This window comes from Somniosus microcephalus, chromosome 10 (genome assembly GCF_052327205.1).
Source record: "Somniosus microcephalus isolate GS21.2 chromosome 10, FLI_Smic_1.0, whole genome shotgun sequence".
In the NCBI taxonomy this organism is placed as follows: domain Eukaryota; kingdom Metazoa; phylum Chordata; class Chondrichthyes; order Squaliformes; family Somniosidae; genus Somniosus; species Somniosus microcephalus.
The window spans coordinates 59658864-59671220 of record NC_140996.1 but is presented as its reverse complement, the minus strand read 5'-3'; the positions used below and the strand labels follow the sequence as shown (position 1 = coordinate 59671220).

The 12357-nt window shown below is 45.8% G+C and overlaps 1 protein-coding gene across 1 annotated transcript in view; it reads right to left on the bottom strand.

The window, feature by feature from the left end:
* LOC147111518 (glypican-6-like) overlaps nucleotides 1-12357 on the bottom strand; it is a 1374066-nt gene that overhangs the window by 1102871 nt on the left and 258838 nt on the right. The gene's annotated exons all lie outside the window — the stretch shown is intronic.

Below are 12357 nucleotides of genomic sequence, written 5' to 3'. Positions count from 1 at the left end.
GAGCTCAGCAGGAAATGCTGAGAGAGGATTTTTCTACTGTCCTTCCAATATGCTGTCTTTCAAGAAACCCCTTGCAGATCCTCTAAAATGCAAAATGCTCCCACAGTAAATGTTTCCAAAACAATCTTAATGTCTGATTTTTTGTACCTGTCACAATATATAAATGCTACTTTCTACAGGATTAAGGTTTAATTTTACTTGTTATTGAAGTTAATGATGGGTGTAAAATATTTACAGAATCAAAAAATACACAAAATTCTAATGGGCAGCCAGAAATCGAATTCACTCCCTCTCCAATATAATCAATTCTTTAAGAAAATGCAGGCATTGATATGGAAGCCATTTTGTTAATGTGTGTGTCCTCTGGTTTCAAAGGTCTGTTCCCCAGTGTTGGTTCATTCCAAAGAATCGCTCAAAATGGGCTTCTTTTGTAAAAAATTAAAATAGTGGGGGTGGGGGAGTCCTTGCTTGTTATTTGTAGCATAACCATATTCATGCTCAGTATACACAAGTTTATGATTATGCTATAAATAGCAAACTGACAAAACCTTTTCCAGTTTTGCTCTACAGTAGCATGTTTTTAATTCTGGGCTTTGCCTTTGTTTACTGCAATGATACCACCCTTGGATTCAAATAATCCTATTTTTAGTGTTTTCATTCTAACTTTGAGCCTTGGCTATTCTGAACAATATCCACGGATAGAGGAATCCCACTGTCTGTCAAAATATGCAGACTTAGAAATGTCATCAATTAGAAATATCTATGCTTTATAAATGACAGCCTCAAGAGACAGAGAATCAGTTTTAACCACTCTCTGTGTGTCTGTCAGTTTCATAATACACAGTCTCATGTAACATCTGCAAAAACAGATTTTCCTATAAATAACTAATATGGTTAGAATGTGGTTTCCAGCATATTGCATTCTGGAGTAAGGAACAGAATAAAACACAAAGCTCTCGACAAGCTTTAAGTGAACTCTGTGCCCAAATCCAGGATTTGCTGGAGCCATCAGTAGAAAGAGCCACCTCCTCAGAATACTTTGAAAGTCAATAACACAGTAGAAATCCAGAACCCTATTGGGAATAGGTGTCTTGTGATCAGTCAGTGATAATACACATGCTGTTTTTGCTTTCGTGCCCATCCTTTCCATTACCTGGACTTCTGCAGCTCCTGAAGAACATCTGTTTGAGTCTAAAACCAGATCTAATCTTTGCAACCTTTATCACAGAAGTCATCTTAACAGGTGATGATGTACTACCAATTCATTCAAATGCACCGTGTGTGTTGTGAAAACTTAAAAAACTAGTTAAGCTTTGTTAACAAAAGAAAACGGTTAAAATGCACGCTATTGATTAATCCTAGGCAGATAAGGATTGGAAATCACACTGTTGGATAAGGTGTTAACCATTTGTCTGAAATTCCTCACATCTGGAAGTTCTGAAGTGGAATTTCTGTTGACTGTTGATCCACTGACTTCAGTGATTTTTCCAGGATCAGCCTCAATATTCAAGGTGAGCTCCTGACATTGTCAACACCCTTGATTTGAAGCTCATCCTTTTGGGGTACTGGCATGCTGCTGCAGGAGCAGAAATGGCCAGGCAAAAGCAACCAATATCTTATGGCCTCAGAAGTGAAGATCTTTGGAGAATATCTCAGAGATCCACTACAGACCATGGGGTTTCCATGGGCTTCAGTGGAATTACTGCTGGTCCAAATAAGTCTGCCTGCTGACATCTGACTGTGGGTTCATCTTATACAATCAGAGGGCATCTTTACTTTTTGTATTCTTCTTAAAGGAGAATACAGTCTTATGAAAAAGATTGGCAGCAGGAGATGGATCTCTGCTCTCTCATCCCCAACATATCGGAAGTCTTGGAGCTTCTGGAGAGGCAGATGGCTGAGGAAATCAGAGGGCAGGTGTCAGCTTCTTTTCCTTCTCATAATATTTGCTACACATAACCTGTCAGCAAACAAGATCATAAAAATCTCATGTCACTCCTTCTACTGAAAGTCATGTAAACTCCGCTCCTCAGTATCCCCTTCTAATCTCTTCTCCTCCTCTACATATCACAGAGATAGAAGAAGCAGAGGTGGAAGGTGATATACTAGGTCTCAATGCTTACAGCCCTGCCACCACTTGTATGCTTCAGTACTGCTGGTCATAGATGAGCTGGACAATGAGAAGGAAGCCTTTCTTGTTGCTGTGAATGATGGGAGTGATTAAGGGAGCACCTACAGCTATGACACACTGTACCTTGAGGAATCCTGCCACTTTGCAAAATTGCACTGCACTGTCATACTGCTGCCATTTGTCCATGGGGAAGTGGATAAACTGGCTTTCAATAGCAAATATTACAGCTGTCCCTACTCTATGCATCCATACACAATTGATTGGCTGTTACTAATGTCCCCTTTGACAGCCTGGAAATGTAAAATTTTAGGGTGGCTTAGACTTTCACAGCAGTGTTGATGGTAAAAGAAGAAAGTCTTGCATTTATCTAGCACCTTTCACAACCTCAGGACGTCTCAAATCGTACTTTTGATGCGTAGTCACTGTTGTAATGTAGGAAGCGTGGCAGCCAATGTGCACACAGCAAGGTCCCACAAACAGCAATGTGATAATGTCCAGATAATCTGTATTTTTAGTGGTGTTTGTTGAGGGATAAATATTGGCCAAGACATCAAAGAGAATTCCCCTGCTATTCTTTGAAATAGAGTCAGATCTTTTTATGTCCACCTGAGAAACAAAGTGACAAAGAGACAAAGTAGGCATGTAGCATCATTTGTTGAAGGTTTCCTTTTTGAAGTTCAGCCTCCACAAGCAGCGGGTCAGCTGACGGTAGGAGCACTGTGTTCTGTATATTCTGCAGTGAGGATACTGGTGTGGGGGCACATATCAAAGGTACACGGGTATTCCCATAGGAAACCCCTTTGTTGGCACTTTAGAACGGGGAGGGGCACAAAAAATGGAGCCTCACAAAGGAAAGGCACAGAACAAAAAACATTAAAGAAAAAAAATCAGCAGTAAGATTTTTATGAAACATTTTAAAGTACCTACTATGGCTCTTTAACTGCATTACTGCTTTATATGGGCTGATTTACTTCCAGCATTACTGAGGTGATAATGATGGAAAATGGGACTTATGGAATCACCACATTACTATGACTTCATTGGCCTACCAGAAATGACAGTAGAATTATGTAAATGAAAAATTGTTCTTTTCTTTTCCTTGATCATTTTCTGCCCTTCTTTCTCGTCTGGAGCATTAACTCCTTGCGGGGTTATACAGTTGGACAGACACGGGTGAGGTACTCTCGCTACCTCGCCAGTGTGGCCATTCTTCACGTGTGGGCCTTGACGGTCAGTATTGGCAAGCTATTTGACTAGAGGGGGCATCACAGCCAAGTCCACTCTTGTCCTCACTTGACATCCACAAGTACACACACTCAGAAGGGCTCGCTTAATAGCAATTTGGAGAGACTTTGGTAGTTTTCTCTGCTCCCCATCCCAGGGGTGCTGAGGCTAGTTGTAGCTCTCCTATTGTGGCCCCCAGCTCAGATCAGCTAAATCAGCACAGATTAGAGATTGAGCCTAAGGCCTTCCTGGTCTATCTAGCTGAGCTACGCACTGGATAAACTCACGGGGCCATCAGGAAAGCCTATAAGTTCACTCGACTCAGTAGCAAAATCAGAGACGTATTCGATGACCACTGTCTCTGTGTCGAAAGGAGAGGGGATATTCACCTCCTCAGTAACATCCAGGTCAGCTCACTATAATAGAAGGAATTCTACAGCCATTAGTTAAGGAAATAGCAACCTGGAAGTGAAGGGAACGTGCTCTATCTAACAGAGGAGATACTGTCAGATTTTCAGATGCTGGTCCATTCCCTCTTGAAGGTGAAGAGTGATATGTCTAACATGTTAAAACGTTGACAGTTTTTTAGAGTAAGTCCAAACAGCCTAACACATAAATGGCATCCAATCTCTTTAAATATTTTTTCTTAATCTTTAAAAGACCTCTTTCCATTATAGGTGCATTAGTGAAGACAGTTTGCCAGTAAAATATTCAATGCAATTACTTCCTGAACTGTTCTCGCTGACAGCCAAGTGTGGCCTCATTAACATATATAAAGAATTCATGCAAATTTTCATACTAGTTACAGCCCATATATTACTTAAACAAATCAAACCCAAAACACAACTGAAATTCCTTATTACTGAATTCATTTTGCAGTTTACAGCATCTGCAGATCAATTCCATAATTTAACCTTCAAACCACTTGTCACTGCATTCACTGTACTAAATCTGCAATGTCTCTAGAAGCCTCATAATGAAAATATAATGTTAAGACATTGATACTGTTTTTAAGTGAGGCCTAGAACAGTAACCCTGCCCATGTATGTGTACATAACTGATATTCTGTTGATACAGGTGCTGCAAATCGACACCAGAAATCATAATAATTGGTCAAATATAACCGTGCAGGGTTATTTACACCAATTGGGATTCAGAGCCCAAACTCCTGACATCACCTTGTAGTTGTCTAGGGCAGTGAAGTAGGACTTTTACTGGCTGGTATTAACACCCAATATGAATCTCCTGCTGATTTCAACTAGAAAATCAGGAGCCTGAACTTGCATCTGGCAAGTCATTCAATATCTTCCAGTGCATGAGGTAACTCAGGACAGCTCCAAGAATCCGCATCACCATAAACTGAACAAAATACAGCCTTTGGCCTAGAAATTGAGTAGCCTTAGCGCCGCATTTGAGGCGCTAGAGGGCCTAGCGCTGGAGTTATGGCCAGTTTAGAAATTCCCTGGGGCCCTAGAATCGGCGGTAGACCGGTTGCGCTGCGCCGGCACCGATGACGTCATCGGTGTGCGCAGCGTCCCGGTTGCCGTGGTGACGGGCCCCAGCGCCGAAATTGAGTTGCGGCCGCCTCGCCCGTGGCAGCCGCAACTAAGATTTTTTCAACCGAGTCTTCCCCGAGTTAGCGCCGGCGCATTAAGGTCGCGCGGCGGCCGGCCGCCTGCCCGCACCTCCCTCCCCGGACTCCTCCACCCCCCCCCCCCGTGGAACAGATGCGTCTGGCCTGCAAGCCCGGCACTTGTCCGAGGTGCCGGGCTCATTTTTTTCAATATTTGAACGGACAGCGGGCGGGTGCAGGCAGCTCCTCCTTAACTGAAGGAGGAGGCCTGCACTTCCCCAGCCTGCCGCACCGCATCGGGTCCCGCAGCGCCGGATTAGCGCCGCAATGTGGCAGTCAGCGCCCATTGGGAGGCGCTCACGCCCGCCAGTAGCGCCGGCAGCCATCTGGGCGCGGCGCTACTGAATTTTTGGCGCGCACAGGGGGACTTAGCGCCGGCGCTAAATTTCCGGCGCTAAAGCCCTGGCGCGGCGCCAACTCAATTTCTAGGCCTTTGTGTTTCAAATATCATCAGCTTTAGTTCAGATAACATCTGTATTTGCCTTACATACATTTAATTTTTGAAAAAAAACATGGGTAGTACCTGTACTCTCAATCAAGCAGCCCTTATATTCATAATTGCTGTTTCTGGGTCAGCAACAGTGATACACAGACTGCATGAATGGCTCTGTAACGTCAGAAAACTACAATAAAATCACAATACTGATTTTGAGACCACATCAATGTCTAGAAAATAGTATTGGGTTATGCTTTCGGGAGATTGTCAATATAATCTAGGGACACCTTAAGTACAGCAAAGTTTTCATTCTTAATTACCACAGTGTAAGAGAGTGAAGAGTAGATAGGCTTCACTACGGTCTGCCTCTAATCCAATTTGCTCATCATTACTGTAAGAAAATATATCAACATTTATATTGTTTCCCAGGGAAAACTTAAATTTTTTGCCACAATTTTGTTACTTAATTCCTTCCCTCTTTTAGGTCTCCCCATGCCGTGCACCATACCCAGCTGAGAGGATGTGGGTGATTTGCGCTCCAAATTCTCACCCATTCCTGGAAGAAAATCCCTCACCCTGACACCCAGGTTGGGATGGGAAACTCTGGCTGCAAATTTCCCAGCGGAGACAGGATGGTGGCGGGAGAGCTGGTTTCCGGGTTCCAGTCACGATCCTGGCTACAGCCGCTCTGTCAAAGGGATTTTCCCTTGATTGGCCTTGTTAAGCCCGTCCTGCGGGCTTCCCGGCCAATTAACAGGAAGCGGGTCTGATGACATAATTTGATGACACGTCATTAGCCAGTTTCCTTAAAGGGACCACGGCCACATTGAGTTTGACAGTTGTTCTGTCAGTGTTTGACAGCATTGAGGTGCTGCAAACACTAACAAACACTGCACAAAGGTGGACGCTTGTACCCAGGCTCTCAAATGACTCCCTCCATATGCTTATGGAAGGAGTCACAGCACGCAGGGAGGTTCTCTTCCCTTCCAAGAGCAGAAGAGACCTCCCCAGGACACCAACGCAGCCTGGTTGCACATTGAACAGGAGGGCAAAAGCAAGGATGTCATCAGAGGTCCCTGGCTGCAGTGGAGCCAACCTTTCAATGATCTCATTGGTCACGAAACATTACTCCAAAGCCACACTCAAACTCACCCTGCTGTGCCACTCAACTCATCCCCATCACTCTGCCTTCCATACCCTTCTCCTGCACATCCTTACTCACACCAACTTACCTTGCACCTCCACCCATTCCCCTCTATCTACATTATCAGTTCCCCGTCTCACTAGCCACCCCTCACACTCACCCTCATCCTACTACAAGCATACCAGCTAACAACAGACAAGGGTAAGCAATTGAGAGGTTTAGCCAATGTCCACGTGAAGTTTCTGGTAATGTGTTCTCATACAGTGAAATCTATATTTTCAACACAGCCTCTTATTGGACAGATCTGTGTCTTACTGCATTCCAGTAAAAAAAAAATTTAATTCATTTTTATGCAATGTGGGCATCGCTGGCAAGGCCAGCATTTATTGCCCATCCCTAATTGCCCTTGAGAAGGTGGTGGTGAGCCACCTTCTTGAACCGCTGCAGTCCGTGTGGTGAAGGTACTCTCACAGTGCTGTTAGGTAGGAAGTTCCAGGATTTTGACCCAGCGACGATGAAGGATTGGCGATACACTTCTAAGTCAGGATGATGTGTGACTTGGAGGGGAACTTGGAGGTAATGGTGTTCCCATGCGTCTGCTACCCTTGTCCTTCTAGGTGGAAGAGGTCGCGGGTTTGGGAGATGCTGCCGAAGAAGCCTTGGGGATTTGCTGCAGTGCATCTTGTAGATGGTACACACTGCAGCCACGGTACACCAGTGGTGGAGGGAGTGGATGTTTAAGGTGGTAGAGGGGGTGCCAATCAAGCATGCTGCTTTGTCCTCGATGGCGTCGAGCTTCTTGAGTGTTGTTGGAGCTGAACTCATCCAGTGGAGATTATTCCATCACACTCCTTACTTGTGCCTTGTAGATGGTAGAAAGGCACTTTCAGGAGGTGAGACACTTGCCGCAGAATACCTAGCCTCTGACCTGCTCTTCACAGAATCACAGAAACCCCACAGTGCAGATAGAGGCCATTTCGGCACATCGAGCCTGCACCGACACATATCCCACCCGATCCCTGTAACCCCTACACCAACACATATCCCACCCTATCCCCGTAACCCCATGTATTTAATCCCCCCAACACTAAGGGTCAATTTATCATAGCCAATCAACCTAACCTGCACATCTTTGGACTGTGGGAGGAAACCGGAGCACCCGGAGGAAACCCACGCAAACACGGGGAGAATGTGCAAACTCCACACAGACAGTCACCCGAGGCCGGATTCGAACCCGGGTCCCTGGCGCTGTGAGGCAACAGTGCTAACCACTATGCCACCGTACCGCTCTTGTTGCCACAGTACTTATATGGCTGGTCCAGTTAAGTTTCTGGTCAATGGTGACCCCCAGGATGTTGATGGTGGGGGATTCAGTGATGGTAATGCCATTGAATGTCAAGGGGCGGTGTTTATACTCATGCTTGTTGGAGATAGTCATTGCCTGGCACTTCTGTGGTGCGAATGTTACCTGCCACTTATCAGCCCAAGCCTGAACATCGTCCAGGTCTTGTTGCATGCACGCATGGACTGCTTTATTATCTGAGCAGCTGTGAATGGCACTGAACACTGTGCAGTCATCAGCGAACATCCCCATTTCTGACCTTATGTTGGAGGAAAGGTCACTGATGAAGCAGCTGAAGATGGATGGGCTTAGGACACTGCCCTGAGGAACTTCTGCAGTGATGTCCTGGGGCTGTGATGATTGACCTTCAATTACCACAGCCATCTTTCTTTGTGCTAGGTATGATTCCAGCCAGTGAAGAGTTTTCCTCCTGATTCCAAATGACATCAGTTTTACTAGGGCTCCTTCATGACACACTCGGTCAAATGCTGCCTTGATATCAAGGGTAGTCACTCTCACCTCACCTCTGGAATTCAGCTCCTTTGTCCATGTTTGGACCAAGGCTGTAATGAGGCCAGCTGCAGAGTGGTCTTGGCGGAACCCAAACTGAGCATCAGTGAGCAGGTTATTGGTGAGTAAGTGCTGCTTGATAGCACCGTCGATGACACCTTCCATCACTTTGCTGATGATTGAGAGTAGACTGATGGGGCGGTAATTGGCCAGATTGGATTTGTCCTGCATTTACATAGAAACATAGAAACCTAGAAAATAGGAGCAGGAGTAGGCCATTCGGCCCCTCGAGCCTGCTCTGCCATTTAATGAGATCATGGCTGATCATCCAAATTCAGCACCCTGTCCCTGCTTTCTCCCCATATCCCCCGATCCTTTTAGCCTAAAGAAATATATCTAGCTCCTTCTTGAATATATTTAATGAATTGGCCTCAACTGCATTTTGTGGTAGAGAATTCCACAGGTTCACCACTATCTGGGTGAAGAAATTCCGCCTCATCTCTGTCCTAAATGGCTTACCCCTTATCTTTAGACTGTGACCCCTGGTTCTGAACACCCTGCAATCGAGAACATCCTTCCTGCATCTAGTCTGTCCAGTCCTGTTAGAATTTTATAAGTTTCAATGAGATCCCCTCTCATTCTTCTAAACTCCAGCAAATATAAGTCTAATCGACCCAATCTCACCTCATATGTTATTCCTGCCATCCCAGTTATCAGTCTGGTGAATCTTCGCTGCACTCCCTCCATGGCAAGAACACCCTTCCTCAGATAAGGCAACCAAAGCTGCACACAATACTCAAGGTGTGGTCTCACCAAGGCCCTGTACAACTGCAGCAAGACATCCTTGCTCAGGTACTCGAATCCTCTCGCTATGAAGGCCAACATACCATTTGCCTTCTTAACCGCCTGCTGCACCTGCATGCTTACCTTCAGTGACTGGTGCACAAGGACACCCAGGTCTCGTTGCACTTCCCCTTCTCCCAATCTATTGCTGTTCAGATAATAATCTGCCTTCCTGTTTTTGCCACCAAAGTGGATAACCTCGCATTTATCCACATTATACTGCATCTGCCATGCATCTGCCCAATCACCCAACCTGTCCAAATCATACTGGAGTTTCTTGGCATCCTCCTCACAGCACACACGCCCACCCAGCTTTGTGTTGTCTGCAAACTTGGAGATATTACATCTAATTCCCTCGTCTAGATCATTAATATATATTGTGACTAGCTGGGGTCCTAGCACCGATCCCTGCGGTACCCCACTAGTCACTGCCTGCCACTCGGAAAAAGACCCGTTTATTCCAACTCTTTGCTTCCTGTCTGCCAACCAGTTCTCTATCCAAGTCAGTACCTTGCCCCCAATCCCATGTGCCTTAACTTTACACGCTAATCACTTATGCGGGACCTTATCGAAAGCCTTCTGAAAGTCCAAATACACCACATCCACTGGTTCTCCCTTATATTCTACCAGTTACATCCTCAAAAAATTCCAGTAGATTAGTCAAGCACGATTTACCTTCTGTAAATCCATGTTGACTTTGTCCGATCCTGTCACTGTTTTCCAAGTGCTCTGCTATTACATCTTTTATAATGGACTCTAGCATTTTCCCCACTACCGATGTCAGGCCTGACATAATAAAACTCACTACGCACTTGGTTTGAGCATAAAGCAAGGCTTTAATCAACTTATTTCAGAACATGGAAGTCTAGTTGTATCCACTAGCTCCTTGTCTTTACAAAATGTCCCTGGCAAGCTGGGGCCAACGCCCGAGTATTTATACTCCTTGGACAGCGCCACCAGCTGGCCGTCCAGTGTTATTTCATAGGTAGTTTCTCGATGATGAGATTTATGACAAGGCTTACCGGTCTATAATTCCCCATTTTCTCTCTACCACCTTTTTTGAATAGTGGGGTAACATTAGCTACCCTCCAATCCATGGGAACTGTTCCAGAGTCCATAGAAGTTTGGAAGATGACCAGCAATGCATCTACTATTTCTCGGGCCACTTCCTTAAGTACCCGAGGATATAGATTATCAGGCACTGGGGATTTATCGGCCTTCAATCCCATCAATTTCCCTAACACCATTTCCCTACAAATACTGATTTCATTCAGTTCCTCCCTCTCATTAGATCCTATGTTCCCCGACATCTCTGGGAGGTTATTTGTGCCCTCCTTTGTGAAGACGGAACCAAAGTATGTATTTAATTGGTCTGCCATTTCTTTGTTCCCCATTATAAATTCCCCATATTCTGACTGCAATTGACCTACGCTTGACTTCACCAATCTTTTTCTCTTCACATATCTATAGAAGCTTTTACAGTCAGTTTTTATGTTCCCTGCAAGCTTACTCTCGTACTCTATTTCCCCCCTCTTAATTAATCCCTTTGTCCTCCTTTGCTGAATCCTAAACTGCTCCCAATCCCCAGGTTTGCTGCTTTTTCTGGCCAATTTATATGTCCTCTCCTTGGATCTTACGATATCCCTAATTTCCCTTGTTAGCCACGGTTGAGTCACGTTCTTTGTTGTATTTTTATGCCAAACAGGGATGAACAAATTCTGTAGTTCATCCATGAGATCTTGAAATGTTTGCCATTGCCTATCCACCGTCAACCCTTTAAGTAACATTCCCCAATCCATCCTAGCCATCTCGCGCCTCATACCATCGTAGTTTCCTTTATTTAAATTCAGGACACTAGTCTCTGAGTCAAATACTTCACTCTCTATCTTAATGAAGAATTCTATCATATTATGATCGCTCCTCCCCAAGTGGCCTCGTACAACAAGATTGCTAATTAATCCTTTCTCATTACATAATACCCAGTCTAAGATGGCCTGATCTCTAGTTGGTTCCTCGACATATTGGTCCAGGAAACCATCCCGTATACACTCTAGGAATTCCTCCTCCACAGTATTCTTACTAATTTGGTTAGCCCAATCTATATGTAGATTAAAGTCACCCATGATAACTGCTGTGCCCTTATTGCACGCGTCTCTAATTTCCCGTTTAATGCCATCCCCAATCTCAGCATTACTGTTTGGGTGTCTGCATACAACTCCCACTAACGATTTCTGCCCCTTGGTATTTTTCAGCTCTACCCATACAGATTCCACATCATCAGAGCTAATATCCTTCCTTACTATTGTGTTAATCTCCTCTTTAACTAGCAATGCTACCCCACCTTCTTTTCCTTTTTGCCTATCTTTCTGAATATTGAATACCTCTGGATGTTGAACTCCCAGCCTTGGTCACCCTGGAGCCATGTCTCCGTAATCCCGTTTACATCCGTTCATATCCGTTTATAACATCTATTTGCATAGCTAATTCATCCACCTTATTACGAATGCTCCTCGCATTAAGACACAAAGGCCTAGAAATTCGCTATCGCCGCGCCAGGTCTTTAGCGCCCGAAAGTTAGCGCACGCCCGGATTCCCGTAGCGCCCGCCTGAAATTCAGTTGCAGCGCCCCAAGACGGAGGCGGGCGCTATTGCAGGGTTTGGCCGCCTCCGCTTGGGGCGCTGAAAGTCAATTTCAGGCGTCCAGCTGCCGCAGCGCCACCCGATGCGGTGCGGCAGGCTGGGGTACTGCAGGCCTCCTCCTTCTCTTAAGGAGGAGCTGCCTGCAGCCGTGCGATCGCCGCTGGATTCCCCCAGCAAATGAGCCCGGCACCACGGAGAAGTGCCGGGCTCGCGGGGGTCAGAGACCAATGCTGCGGGGGGGGTGGTGTGGGAGTCCGGGGAGGAAGGTGCGGCCAAGCGGCCGCCGGGAAAGCGGCCGGCCGCACCTCCACCTTTACGCCCCGGCCTCTTGGAGCTGCAAGGCCCCGTTTTACAAACGCTCTTTGCGCCCGCTACGGGAGAGGCGGCGGAAACTGAATTTGGGCGTCGGGCCGGCATCGCGTTGGAACCGGGGCGCTGCGCACACCGATGACGT